The sequence below is a fragment of the Bubalus bubalis genome, chromosome 20 (assembly GCF_019923935.1).
Source record: "Bubalus bubalis isolate 160015118507 breed Murrah chromosome 20, NDDB_SH_1, whole genome shotgun sequence".
In the NCBI taxonomy this organism is placed as follows: domain Eukaryota; kingdom Metazoa; phylum Chordata; class Mammalia; order Artiodactyla; family Bovidae; genus Bubalus; species Bubalus bubalis.
Window position 1 is genome coordinate 14,030,947 of NC_059176.1, and position 14,879 is coordinate 14,045,825.

The window sequence follows — 14,879 nt, forward strand, 5'->3', positions numbered from 1 at the left end:
CCATAAGAGCTTCATTCAGAAGGGTAACAAGACAGTTCCGAGGAAGGCTTTTTTGCTAGGTCAGTTAACACTGGGATTTGAGTCTCTCAGCACCATCAGAAGCAACCATTCTAAATTACAATATTCCTCTTTCAGTGTTCAACTAATATCACCCCCTCTTCCTGCCCACCCCCATCTCATGTCACAGCCAGGAAGTCCATGATTAACCTAAGCAGCTCAGGCTACAGTGTCAGGAGTTCCTGAGCAACCTCACACTTTGCCATTGTGTAACTAAACTCCCTGCACATACACACAACTAGAACTTCCATTGTGGGGCTCCCAGTTCAGGTTAAAAGTCCTGAGCAGGAACCTGATTGGCTGAAAGATCAGATGGTTATTCCTAGATCAACCAGCTATGGCCAGGGACAAAGTCAAGCAATGCAGACCTCACCCTTCTGTTCACTGGCACCATTTCCAGAAAAGGAAAAACCATTATTTGGCTTGGCAATCCCTCTAACTGCTGAAGAACAAAAACCTGATGCAGCCTATGGAGAGCAGAGATGAGGACTGAGCACGGTATCAATGACTGAGTGTCAATGGCTGAGGGCTCTGGGCAAACCGCAGTGCAATTCAGATGGAAGGGAAGGGGAAAGAGCTGGGACTGGTGGGTGACTGGACACAACTGGAAAGGTCAGCAAACAGTCCTTCTACCTCCAAACAAGGATGTGTGCTCCAAGCCCATCGACCCCCTCCGTGCCTTTCTTGGTAGACGCCAGCCAGTGTCATTAGAATCTCTGCCTGCTTTGGAATTGGGAGCCCTCCCTGCTGTCCCCAGCTTGCCCCACAGAGCCTCCCAGTCAGCCTCCACCTCTCTGCCAGCCTTCTCCTTCTCTGCCAGTCTCCTTTCTCATCCATGATCGTTTGACCCATCATTCAAGGTCCAGTTGAAATGTCTCCTCTACTGAGAAATTCTCTCCCAGCTTTCGTTGATAAGGAGTTTTTCTTTCCTTTGAGTAGTGCAACATCCTGCACAGTTCTATATTATCACACCTCTTAGCCTGGTTCTGCTCTTTACACACTTGTCTCTCCTCTTCACTAGGTGTGGTGCTGATTTTCTATTACATTTCCTTTTAATGCCTGTCCAGGGTAGTGACTAACACATGGTTGATGTTCAGTAAGTGAATGAGGAATGAAAAATATTTTATATCAAATTTGGGGATGAACAGGAGAACATAAATATGATATGAGAGCACCCTCTATGAAAGATGTTCAGATGAAGTCGCACAATATGTAACATCCCACAGGCACAACAGGCACATCCCACAATTTATTGAGTAGGCACTCAATAAATATTTGTTGAAATGAATAAGCAGATGAAGAAAAGGACTCAGAAGAAGAGGTTTTGAGGATCATTATGGTATGTATATAATTATGTGTTTCTTTTTCATCTGTCTTTGATTTCTTAAGAGTAGTAATGGGGGAATTTAGAAAACAAAAGTATGAGAAAGAAAAATTAAAATCATACCACCTAAAATTTTGATATCTTTTCTTAGTCTTCTGTGTTTTGTGTGTGTATATCTGTGTGTGTGTGTGTCTGTGTATGTGCATGTATAAGCATACCAAAGATAAAGTAATTCTCTTGGAAAAATGGTTTTGGGTCAGACTGTGGTTCATCCTTGGAGAAGGCAATGGCCAGCCACTCCAGTACTCTTGCCTGGAAAATCCCATGGACGGAGGAGCCTGGAAGGCTGCAGTCCATGGGGTCGCTGAGGGTCGGACACGACTGAACGACTTCACTTTCACTTTTCACTTTCATGCATTGGAGAAGGAGATGGCAACCCACTCCAGTGTTCTTGCCTGGAGAATCCCAGGGACGGGGGAGCCTGGTGGGCTGCGGTCTATGGGGTCACACAGAGTCGGACACGACTGAAGCGACCTAGCCGCAGCAGCAGCAGTAGTTCATCCTAACTCTCCTTTGGTCCCCAACCTAGATCAGTTTACAGGAGAATCTGTCATGTTAGATCCTGTCTCTGAATAAATTGGTTATATCTTGTGAACATTTCTCAGGATCAAATTAAAAAAAGAGATCATTTTCTGATTTGCCATCATGCCATTCATAAATCTCAGAGATTCTGGTTGTGATAAAATTGATAATCATTCTGGTCAATTTTTTTTCTGTTTTAATCGTATTTTTAAGAACATGTAGTTTTCCTTTGGGACTTAGAAGAAAAAATTAACCCTCTGATAACAAATTGATCTGTTTAAAATGAATTATTGCAAATTAACAGCAATCTTAGGAAAAAATCAGTTTTGTTAATAGAGATAGAATTATCACAGTCTCATTCCTGGGAATGTATTTTTTTGAAACAGGAGCTTAAAATAATTCTTTATCAAGAATTTTTTATATTTCGTTTCCATCTTATCTTTTCTTTCAGCAAATTGTTTCTTATATGTAGTCATTAGTAAGTATGTGTTGAATGAATGAAAAAAAGATACTTCAAATCTGTTTATCTCTAGCAGAATTAATCAAGGAAAGAGAATTAGATGTTAAAAATTGAAAACCGAAATGAAAAATACCAAGTTAAAGATTCTAAGTAATAGTAAGCATTTTCAATGTGTGTGTGTGTGTATGTGTGGGGCGGCTGGGTGGGAGGGACCATTTGAACTTAAAAATTCCTGTAAGGGAAAATGTTTGATCCATAGACCACTGTAAGAAGATGTAACTCATTTTGTGGTAGTAATTTAGGAAGAATGTCAGAAAAAACAAAGGTTGGTAATATAGAAATGATTGTCAGTGGAGAAGTTCTGTTCAGCGAGTTGGTCTTGGCTCACACAATCCCCCTACAACTGGGGGAATCTAGGCCTCATAACTTGCCTGAAGTTCCAGGACCCAAGTAAGGAACTGTGGGAATTCATAGGTTTTCCTATGAATCTAAGAGCTAGTTTCAGGGTCCTGCTGTAGCTTCCAAGATGGAACCTGATATGCCCGAGAGAATCAATGAAGAAAGGGGAGGGAACAGGAGCCCCAGAGCCTCCGGTGGAAGGAGAGAGGAAGGGGAAGGGAGAGGAGACTCAGGCTGCATGCCATCCTAAAAAAGTCTCAGCCAGGGGTGAGCCTAGGAACAGGACTGCCTTGAGAAGAGTTTCATGTCAAGCAGAAATGGCCAGTTCTAAGTCCCTTCTGGCACAGGCCTCCCTTGGTTGAGACAAGCCGAGGGAGGGCATTTCCCCCAGGGAACACTGCAGGGAAACGAGGTGGGGAAGCTGGAGGCTGTTTGCCGACCCCAACCTCAGTTGCAGGTTCTCTGGAGCAGAGACCTGAGCCGATACCTCTGTGGCTACCATTCCCCACGGACACCTGGAAATCTGATTTCATGCTGGACTACTTGTATGCTGCTGCTGCTGCTAAGTCCCTTCAGTCGTGTCCGACTCTGTGCGACCCCATAGATGGCAGCCCACTAGGCTCCTCTGTCCCTGGGATTCTCCAGGCAAGAATACTGGAGTGGGTTGCCATTGCCTTCTCCAATGCATGAAAGTGAAAAGTAAAAGTGAAGTCACTCAGTCGTGTCTGACTCTTTGCGACCCCATGGACTGAAGCCTACCAGGCTCCTCTGCCCATGGGATTTTCCAGGCAAGAGTACTGGAGTGGGGTACCATTGCCTTCTCCAAGATTACTTGTATGCTGCTGCTGCTGCTGCTAAGTCACTTCAGTTGTGTCCGACTCTGCAACCCCAGAGATGGCAGCCCACCAGGCTCCCCTGTCCCTGGGATTCTCCAGGCAAGAACACTGGAGTGGGTTGCCATTTCCTTCTCCAATGCATGAAAGCGAAAAGTGAAAGTGAAGTTGCTCAGTCGTGTCTGACTCTTTGCGACCCCATGGACTGCAGCCTACCAGGCTCCTCTGCCCATGGGATTTTCCAGGCAAGAGTACTGGAGTGGGGTGCCATTGCCTTCTCCAAGATTACTTGTATAGGACCCAACATATCCCTGGTGGACGCTCCCTAGAAGCACAGCTGTTGCCCGTGACTCATTAGAGAGACTGAAAGCAGATTAGAGATGAGAGAAACCTCCCACACCCCATTTTTTGATGCAGGCTGTGTGAGGACGTTGTGTTGTCCGTTATTCCTTCCTTTATGTCCATGGGATTCTCCAGGCAAGAATACTGGAGTGGGTTGCCATTTCCTCCTCCAGGGGATCTTCCTGACCCAAGAATCAAACCTGTATCTCCTGCATTGCAGTCAAATTCTTTACCATCTGAGCCACCAGGGAAGCCCTTTGGTGCCAGTTAAATACTTATCCCTTTGGTGCCAGTTAAATAAGACTTCAAACATGTTTTCTGGAAGGAGGATGCAGAGGAAGAGGAGTCTAATGTTGGATAAATAAGACATAATTAGGTCCTTGGATACATGAATCTGAGAAGTTAGTAGTAGGTAGGTTAAGTTCTTAAAGCATGATGAAAGTAATATGTGAGATATCAACTTAACTAGTGAGAAGAGGACAATTTGAAAAGGCAAGAGCAGGGACTTCCCTGGTGGTGCAATGGCTAAGACTCTGCATTCCCAATACAGGAGGCCCAGGTTCAATCCCTGGTCAGGGAATTAGATCCCACATGTTGCAACTAAGACCTGGCACAGACAAATAAATAAATTAAATAAATAAATATTTAAAAAAGAAAAGACAAACTAGAAAAATAGCTGTTAGGATGCTACTGTAGCAATCCACCACTGAAGTAGTGAGGCCCCAACTTGAGGTGGTGAGAGTAGAATCCCAAGGAAAGGATGAATCAAAAACTATGACCTTCATATGAAAATTGATTAAATGCAGGAGAAAAAAAAAATTGGGGAGAAGAAAGAAGCCTGAGGTAACATCAAGATTTTGAGTCTGGGAGAATAAGAAAATGGGAGAAATGAAAGATGAGCTGGTTCCCTGGTGAATTACAGATCTGCTGTGCTCAGTGAAAAATCTATATTTTGTGTATGAATTAACAGTTTTTAAACATTTAATTGGGCTCAGTGGTAAAGAATCTGCATGCCAATGCAGGAGATGTGGGTTTGATCCCTGGGTTGGGAAGATCCACTGGAGAAGGAAATGGCAACCCACTCCAGCATTCTTGACCAGGAAATTCCATGGACAGAGAAGCCTGGCGGGCTACAGTCCACTGGGTCACAAAAGAGTCAGATACCACTAGCAAATAAACAACAACAAAGATTTAATAGATTTAAATAATATCTTGGGCAAGATGGATTGCAATATGAAAGTATATCATGATTCTTCTGTTTGACTTGTATAATTTTTCCATTGGTTTGTTGTTATTAAAAAATGTATAACCAAAAACATGTGTTTTATATTATTTAGGAGAAAATAAGTTACACTGTTCCTGTTACTCTGATGTTAAAAAACTGTAAAAGAATAACATAGTCAAGTATTTTCTTACCTCCAGTAACGTGGTGAGTTACAGATATGGGATATATAATGCACTGTGTGCTAAGTCACTTCAGTCATATCCAACTCTTTCTGACCCTATGGACTGTAGCCCACCAGGTCCTCTGTCCATGGGATTCTCCAGGGAAGAATACTGGAGTGGGTTGCCATTTCCTTCTCCAGGGGATCTTCCCAACCCAGGGACTGAACCTGAGTCTCCTAAGGCTCCTGCACTGCAGGCAGATGCTTGACTGCTGAGCCACCAGAGAAGCCCAATATTTTTAGTATTTATAATCAATAGAATGTGCTCCTTTCACTTATTGTCTATTATTTTCAGGATAGTGTCTAAAATAAACAAAAACTCACCTTTCTCACAACCATGCTTTATACATTTTGTAGAGATTTAATTTTTCTTTTTAAACGATTCCTCTTCTCTATTCTCTACCAGAGTCTATATTATCTTCTTTATGATTTGGAGGCTTTTTCCCTAAATAAAGACATTTCACAATAGTTTATGAACACCTTTTGAAAACATAACATCAGTTCAGTTCAGTTCAGTTGCTCATTAGTGTCCGACTCTTTGCCACCCCATGAATCACAGCACCCCAGGCCTCCCTGTCCATCACCAGCTCCCAGAGTTCAACAAAATTAATGTGCATCGAGTCAGTGATGCCATCCAGCCATCTCATCCTCTGTTATCCCCTTCTCCTCCTGCCCCCAATCCCTCCCAGCATCAGGGTCTTTTCCAATGAGTCAACTCTTCGCATGAGGTGGCCAAACTATTGGAGTTTCAGCCTCAGCGTCAGTCCTTCCAATGAACACCCAGGACTGATTACCTTTAGGATGGACTGGTTGGCTCTCCTTGCAGTCCAAGGACTCGCAAGAGTCTTCTCCAGCACCACAGTTTAAAAGCATCAATTCTTCGGTGCTCAGCTTTCTTCACAGTCCAACTCTCACATCCATACATGACCACTGGAAAAACCATAGCCTTGACTAGGCGGACCTTTGTTGGCAAAGTGGGAGGGATTGCGGGCAGGAGGAGAAGGGGATGACAGAGGATGGGATGGCTGGATGGCATCACTGACTCGATGGACATGAGTCTGAGTGAACTCCGGGAGTTGGTGATGACAGGGAGGCCTGACGTGCTGCGATTCATGGGATCGCAAAGAGTCGGACACGACTGAGCGACTGAACTGAACTGAACTGAATATTTACTCTGCGTTTGAATATGCTATCTAGGTTGGTCATAACTTTCCTTCCAAGGAGTAAGCGTCTTTTAATTTCATGGCTGCAATCACCATCTGCAGTGATTTTGGAGCCACAAAAAATAAAGTCTGCCACTGTTTCCACTGTTTCCCCATCTATTTCCCATGAAGTCATGGGACCAGATGCCATGATCTTCATTTTCTGAATGTTGAGCTTTAAGCCAACTTTTTCACTCTCCACTTTCACTTTCATCAAGAGGCTTTTGAGTTCCTCCTCAGTTTCTGCCATAAGAGTGGTGTCATCTGCATATCTGAGGTTATTGATATTTCTCCCGGCAATCTTGATTCCCGCTTGTTCTTCTCCCAGCCCAGCGTTTCTCATGATGTACTCTGAATATAAGTTAAATAAACAGGGTGACAATATACGGCCTTGACATACTCTTTTTCCTATGTGGAACCAGTCTGTTGTTCCATGTCCAGTTCTAACTGTTGCTTCCTGACCTGCATACAGATTTCTCAAGAGACAGGTCAGATGGTCTGATATTTCCATCTCTTTCAGAATTTTCCAGGTTATTGTGATCCACACAGTCAAAGGCTTTGGCATAGTCAATAAAGCAGAAATAGATGTTTTTCTGGAACTCTCTTGCTTTTTCCATGAGCCAGCAGATGTTGGCAATTTGATCTCTGGTTCCTCTGCCTTTTCTAAAACCAGCTTGAACATCTGGAAGTTCACGGTTCACGTACTGATGAAACCTGGCTTGGAGAATTTTGAGCATTACTTTACTAGCATGTGAGATGAGTGCAATTGTGCGGTAGTTTGAGCATTCTTTGACATTGCCTTTCTTTGGGATTGGAATGAAAACTGACCTTTTCCAGTCCTGTGGCCACTGCTGAGTTTTCCAAATTTGCTGGCATATTGAGTGTAGCACTTTCACAGCATCATCTTTCAAGATTTGAAATAGCTCAACTGGAATTCCATCACCTCTACTAGCTTTGTTCGTAGTGATGCTTTCTAAGGCCCACTTGACTTCACATTCCAGGATGTCTGGCTCTAGGTGACTGATCACACCATCGTGATTATCTGGGTCGTGAAGATCTTTTTTGTACAGTTCTTCTGTGTATTCTTGCCACCTCTTTTTAATATCATCTGCTTGTTAGGTCCATACCATTTCTGTCCTTTATTGAGCCCATCTTTGGATGCATGAAATGTTCCCTTGGTACCTCTTAATTTTCTTGAAGAGATCTCTAGTCTTTCCCATTCTGTTGTTTTCCTCTATTTCTTTGCATTGATGGCTGAAGAAGGCTTTCTTATCTCTCCTTGCTAGTCTTTGGAACTCTGCATTCAGATGCTTTTATCTTTCCCTTTCTCCTTTGCTTTTCACTTCTCTTCTTTTCACAGCTATTTGTAAGGCCTCCCCAGACAGCCATTTTGCTTTTTTGCATTTCTTTACCATGGGGATGGTCTTGATCCCTGTCTCCTGTACAATGTCACGAACCTCCATCCATAGTTCATCAGGCACTCTGTCTATCAGATCTAGTCCCTTAAATCTATTTCTCACTTCCACTGTATATTCATAAGGGATTTGATTTAGATCATACCTGAATGGTCTAGTGGTTTTCCCTACTTTCTTCAATTTAAGTCTGAAGTTGGTAATAAGGAGTTCATGATCTGAGCCACAGTCAGCTCCCAGTCTTGTTTTTGCTGACTGTATAGAGCTTCTCCATCTTTGGCTGCAAAGAATATAATCAATCTGATTTCGGTGTTGACCATCTGGTGATGTTCATGTGTACAGTCTTCTCTTGTGTTGTTGGAAGAGGGTGTTTGCTATGACCAGGGCGTTCTCTTGGCAAAACTCTATTAGCCTTTGCCCTGCTTCATTCTGTACTCCAAGGCCAAATTTGCCTGTTACTCCAGGTGTTTCTTGACTTCCTACTTTTGCATTCCAGTCCCCTATAATGAAAAGGACATCTTTTTTGGGTGTTAGTTCTAAAAGGTCTTGTAGGTCTTCATAGAACCATTCAACTTCAGCTTCTTTAGCGTTACTGGTTGGGGCCTAGGCTTGGATCACCATGATATTGAATGGTTTGCCTTGGAAATGAACAGAGATCATTCTGTCATTTTTGAGATTGCATCCAAGTACTGCATTTCGGACTCTTTTGTTGACCATGATGGCTACTCCATTTCTTCTAAGGGATTCCTGCCCGCAGTAGTAGATATAACGGTCATCTGAGTTAAATTCACCCATTCCAGTCCATCTTAGTTCGCTGATTCCTAGAATGTCGACATTCACTCTTGCCATCTCCTGTTTGACCACTTCCAATTTGCCTTGATTAATGGACCTGACATTCCAGGTTCCTATATGCAATATTGCTCTTTACAGCACTGGACCTTGCTTCTCTCACCAGTCACATCCAACAACTGGGTATTGTTTTTGCTTTGGCTCCATCCCTTCATTCTTTCTGGAGTTATTTCTCCACTGATCTCCAGTAGCATATTGGGCACCTACTGACCTGGGGAGTTCTTCTTTCAGTATCCTATCATCTTGCCTTTTCATACTGTTCATGGGGTTCTCAAGGCAAGAATACTGAAGTGGTTTGCCATTCCCTTCGCCAGTGGACCACATTCTGTCAGACCTCTCCACCATGACCTGTCCGTCTTGGGTGGCCCCACATGGCATGGCTTAGTTTCATTGCATTAGACAAGGCTGTGGTCCGTGTGATCAGATTGGCTAATTTTCTGTGATTATGGTTTCAGTGTATCTGCCCTCTGATGCCCTCTCGCACCACCTACCGTCTCACTTGGGTTTCTCTTACCTTGGACATGGGCTATCTCCTCACGGCCAGCCCTCCTGACCTTGAATGTGGAGTAGCTCCTCTCGGTCCTCCTGCGCCCGTGCAACAGCCGCTCCTTGGACGTGGGTTTGCTCCTTTCGGCCACCGCCCCTGACCTTGGACGTGGGGTCCGATAACAGATCAGCCTGTGTTAAATTTTTATAATGTAAATGTAGATTTGCCATTATTAGGAGCAGAAATCTTATTATACAGGTAACTGAGTCTGTCTCCAGCATCTGGGTACCATTTACTGAGTCCACTTTGGGGGAGACATAATTCAAATAAATTATAACTTTTTTTCCTTTAAAAATATTTTTATAAACCTATAAAAAATAGCCCCTAGAGAAGGAAATAGCAACCCACTCCAGTATTGTTGCATGGAAAATCCCATGGACAGAGGAGCCTGGTGGGCTACAGGTCATGGGGTTGCAGACTCAGACATGACTAAGTGACTGAAAACACATAAAAATAGCTGATCATGTCATCAGTGAACTTGGTCAAAATGTATCTGACCTATACTGAAAAAACTAAATGTGCCTCTCATTGGTAGAAGCCTTATTTAAATGTTGAATGAAGTGAAATCAGTCTGGCAAAAGGTCAACAGGGGCTGAGTTGTAAGCAGGAATATGGGGCAGACCAGCAAGGAAAGGTTTGTGAAAGAAAACTTCCTCAGGGAACTCTGTAAATGGCAGCACCTCTTAGACTGAGTCATTGTATGCTAAAGAGTTTGGAGATTTACTCAGTTGGCCCCTGATTGGGAAGGGGCAGGACGTTGTTCAACAGCCCCAAGATCTGCATCTGTGGTCCTCCTAGAGAACTTGTTCGCTTACTTACCCAGAATCTTTCACTGTTGGTATTTGAAGAGGAAGCCACGTGCTCTGGCAAACTTGGATTGATTCCTGAGTTGGAGGATAAAACATAATAATCATAAAATATACAATTTAATGAATGCCTACTGTATTCTTGGACTGCAAGGAGATCAATCCAGTCAATCCTAAAGGAAATCAATCCTGAGAATTCATTGGAAGGACTGATGCTGAAGCTCCAACACTTTGGCCACCTGATATGAAGAGCCAAATCATTAGAAAAGACCCTGAAGCTGGGAAAGATTGAAGGCAGGAGGAGAAGGGGACAACAAAGGATGAGATGGTGGGATGACATCACTGACTCGATGGACATGAGTTTGAGCAAGTTCTGGGAGATGGTGAAGGACAGGGAAGCCTGGCATGCTGCAGTCCATGGGGTCACAAAGAGTCAGACACAACTGAGCAACAACAGCAGCAACAAGAACTACATTCTAGGTACTTTACATACACACTGTTGCTTAAAACAACCCTTTAAGGTAAGTAGACTTTTCATATTACCAATGGGAAAACTGAGGTTCAGAATAGTTGAGTATCTTGCTTACACAGTAAATGGCAGAGTGGAAATTTGAACTCGTGTCACACCTTCTCAGAAGCATGTGCTTTTTCCATCATTCACATCAACCTCTCTGGTTTGTGAGTGGAATTTGGAAGCAGCAGTTTTCTATTCCTATTTCTGCAATGGAAGAATTTAGAGATGGGTGTTCCATGATGCCCTCAGGGTGGTCTTAGGTTTATCTAAAGTATGGATTCTCAACATTCAGAGTCACAAGACCCCCTAGTCTGGTGAGAGGATATAGGACAGGATCCCCCTCTTACCAGGCGACGGAGTCAGGCATGGCTCTCAGAGGGCTTCTGGTAGCTGTCCATACAGCCCTGCAGGCGTGGTTCTCCTCCACCCCCAGTAGAGGGCTCAGTTCAAGGGCATGAGACTCACATCACGGGGAGGGGAGCTGCCCTACTTTAGAAGCCCCACTTCCTAGAGGAGTAAAGTCGCTTGTGACAACTTTATAGGCGTATCTTCCAGGTGACTAGAGTCAGCACACTCAGGGAAGCACAAGGGAGACCAAGTATTTACAGTTCTCACAGCTTCCCAGTCAGGAATCATTTTACCACAAGCAGTACCGCCTGGTAACACAGTCAACACACCTTATTGATCAGGTTACCAAAGATACAGAGTTAGAAAGTTAACAAGAGTTCAAACACTCATGCAGAAGTTTTTTGTTAACCTAATGAAAAGAATTTTGTTAACCCTTTATGCACTGGTTCTAATCTAGTTCTCTGCCAAGAGCTAGGTATATGTTTTGAGCAGTCACTTTCTGGGTCTCTAGGCCATCGTCTATAAAATGAGGGCATTTTACTACAACTTCCACTCTTCCATTCTGAACCATATTGTGGTAGAGTGAAAGGAGTCCTATATTAAAATTAGAAAATCTAGGTTCTAATTCCTTTAACTAGCTCTCCTACTTATTAGCTATCTAACCTGGAAATAATATTACCTGCTCACAATGTTAGGATAAGGATAAAAGATTAGAATACACATGATAAGGCTTTGAAAACTACATCATATTATAAAGTATAAATGAAGAAGACTAACATTTACTGTATACCACTTACGTTACAGACATGTAAACTATTTTCAAAAGAATATCTGTTAGCTTTAATCTTTACTATAATAAAGTTAACTATTTTTCCTGGGATCCTCACCCTGAATGTTGCAGAGCCCAAATTCACACAAGATTGCCTTGTTCTAAAAGTCCATGTCTTTTTCACTGTTATCAGTTTTAGTAATATAATCTGTAATTCTGAAACTATAAAGATTATTTTTGTTAACTTGAATTAGACATATCAATATCAAAAACTGTCTCTTGCTTATATGTGCTTTAAAATCTCTCCCTTATTTAAGGTTAAATATAAGATACCTTCCCTGGTGGCTCAGATGGTAAAGAATCTGCCTGAAATGCAGTAGACCCAGGTTCAATCCCTGGGTTGGCAAGATCCCCTGGAGAAGGGAATGGCAACCCACTCCGGTATTTTTTTTTAATTTATTATTTTTATTTGGCTTCACCAGGTCTTAGTCGGAGAACATGGGATCGACTTCAACCAGGGTCCGAACCCAGGCCCTTTGTATTGGGAGCATGGAGTCTTAGCCACTGGACTACCAGGAAAGTCCTGACTCCAGTATTCTTGCCTAGAGAATTCCATGGACAGAGCAGCCTAGTGGGCTACAGTCCATGGGGTTGCAAAGAGTGGGACATGTCCGAGCAACTAACATTTTTACTTTTTTCACTTTCATGATGTACTCTTCTCTAATTATTTGACTTTGCTACCCTTCAGAAAAGTTTATTGTTATTTCTTAAGACAAGATACATTTCCAAAGGAAAAACAGAAGCTTATAGCACTGTTTTACATCAAGAGGACTTCCTCTCAGTTTGAGATCATGTATAGTACTTATTTTGATGTCTTCTATTTTTACTTGACTTTGGCAATTATTTTTCAAAAGCCTAATTCTCTGATAATTTGTCTTTACCTAAATTCTCTGATAATTTGTCTTTATCTATGTATTTTCTTGGCTATTATATAAGGAGACCTTTAATGGGAAATTTAATTTGTTCAACTTTTGAAGCGTTGGTTGTGCAACATGCAGTTGGGCGTTGTCATGGAGAATCGGGCCCATTCTGTTGACCAGTGCCAGCTGCAGACATAGCTGCAGAAATAGCAGTTTTCTGTGCATCTCATCGATTCACTGAGCGTACTTCTTAGATGTAATGGTTTTGCCGGGATTCAGAAAGTTGAAGTGGTTCAGACCAGCAGCAGACCACCAAACAGTGACCATGATGCAAGTTTGGCCTTGGGAAGTGCTCTGGAGCTTCTTCTCAGTCCAGTCACTGAGGGTCTTTGCCAGTGGTCATATAAAATCCACATTTCATTGCACATCACAAGCTGATCAAGAAATGGTTTGCCATTGTTGCGTAGAAGACGACACTTCAAAATGACAATTTTTTTGACTTGCAGTCAGCTCATAAGGCACCCAATTATAGAACTTTTTCACCTTTTCAATTTGCTTCAAATGCCAAACCACCATAGAATGGTCAACATTGAGTTCTTCGGCAACTTCTCATGTAGTTGTAAGAGGATCAGCTTCGATGATGGCGCTCAGTTGGTTGCTGTCAACTTCCGACGGCCGGCTCATCTTCAAGGCTTTCCTCTGCTTTACAAAACTTCTTGAACCACAACTGCACTGTATGTTCATTAGTAGTTCCTGGGCCAGATGTGTCGTTGATGTTGCAAGTTCTCTCCACTGCTTTATGACCCATCTTGAACTCAAATAAGAAAATCACTCAAATTTGCTTTTTGTCTAACATCATTTCCATAATCTAATATAAACATAAAAAATGGCACGTAAAAAAAAATGTCATTAGCAAAAAAATCATGAAGTGAGAAATGTGTATTAAAATGATATATATGCTATGCTATGCTATGCTAAGTCATTTCAGTCGTGTCCGACTCTGTGCGACCCCATAGACGGCAGCCCACCAGGCTCCCCCGTCCCTGGGATTCTCCAGGCAAGAACACTGGAGTGGGTTGCCGTTTCCTTCTCCAATGCATGAAAGTGAAAAGAGAAAGTGAAGTCGCTCAGTTGTGTCCGACTCCTAGCGACCCCATGGACTGCAGCCCACCAGGCTCCTCCATCCATGGGATTTTCCAGGCAAGTGTACTGGAGTGGGGTGCCATTGCCTTCTCCGAAATGATATATAACATAACCACATTTATTTAAGAATGTATTCCAATATCAAAGGCAAATTTCAACAATGCAAAAGACACAATTACTTTTGCACCAACCTAAGAGTTAATTGGAGAAGGAAATGGCAACCCACTCCAGTATTCTTGCCTAGAGAATCCTGTGGACAGAGGAGCCTGGTGGGCTGCTGTCCATAGCGTCGCATAGAGTTGGACACAACTGAAGCGACTTAGCATGCATGCATGCATTGGAGAAGGAAATGGCAACCCATTTCAGTATCCTTGCCTGGAGAATCCCAGGGACAGAGGTGCCTGGTGGGCTGCCGTCTATGGGGTTGCACAGAGTTGGGCACGACTGAAGCGACTTAGCAGCAGCAGCAGCAGCAAGAGGTAATTATGCTGACTGTAGACTCTTGGTATGTTGAAGTAAAGGTTTATTTTTCTGAAGATTTCTTTTCTGGCAGAGGAAAAGTTATAATCAGTCTTTCTGCCTTGTAGACTTGTAATTTGACCTTACTTGAACTCTTCTTGCATTCCTTGATCACTAATACTGATGAGTCTGGCTAGTTAATATTTTATTCTAGATTTTCACAGCTATAAATGTAAGTGAAATTAACCTCTTATTTTCTTTTCTGGTACTGTCTGTATCTGGTTTTGACATAAAGCAGTTCAGTCATAAAATGAGTTTGACAGCTTTTCCTTTATTATGGTGTGTTCATTTAAGGTATGAATTATCTATTCCATTAAGAATGTATAAAGTGAAAGTTGTTCAGTCGTGTCTGACTCTTTGCAACTCCATGGACTATAGCCTGCCAGGTTCCTCTGTCCATGGAATTCT

The 14,879-nt window shown here is 42.7% G+C and overlaps 1 protein-coding gene across 4 annotated transcripts in view; it reads right to left on the bottom strand.

Annotated features, from left to right (window-relative positions):
• LOC112577633 (U3 small nucleolar RNA-associated protein 14 homolog A) overlaps positions 1-14,879 on the bottom strand; it is a 45,080-nt gene that overhangs the window by 9,166 nt on the left and 21,035 nt on the right. For 2 of the 4 annotated variants that reach the window (XR_006547160.1, XR_006547159.1), the window contains exons 4-6: positions 10,272-10,336; positions 9,420-9,583; positions 5,767-5,887 (exon numbers count right to left, since the gene is read on the bottom strand). The gene's annotated coding sequence lies outside the window, so the exon portion shown is untranslated. Of the gene's footprint in view, positions 1-5,766; positions 5,888-6,236; positions 6,257-9,419; positions 9,584-10,271; positions 10,337-14,879 lie in introns of those variants that run through there. The other 2 variants (XM_025271217.2, XM_044933376.2) reach the window with 2 other exon arrangements.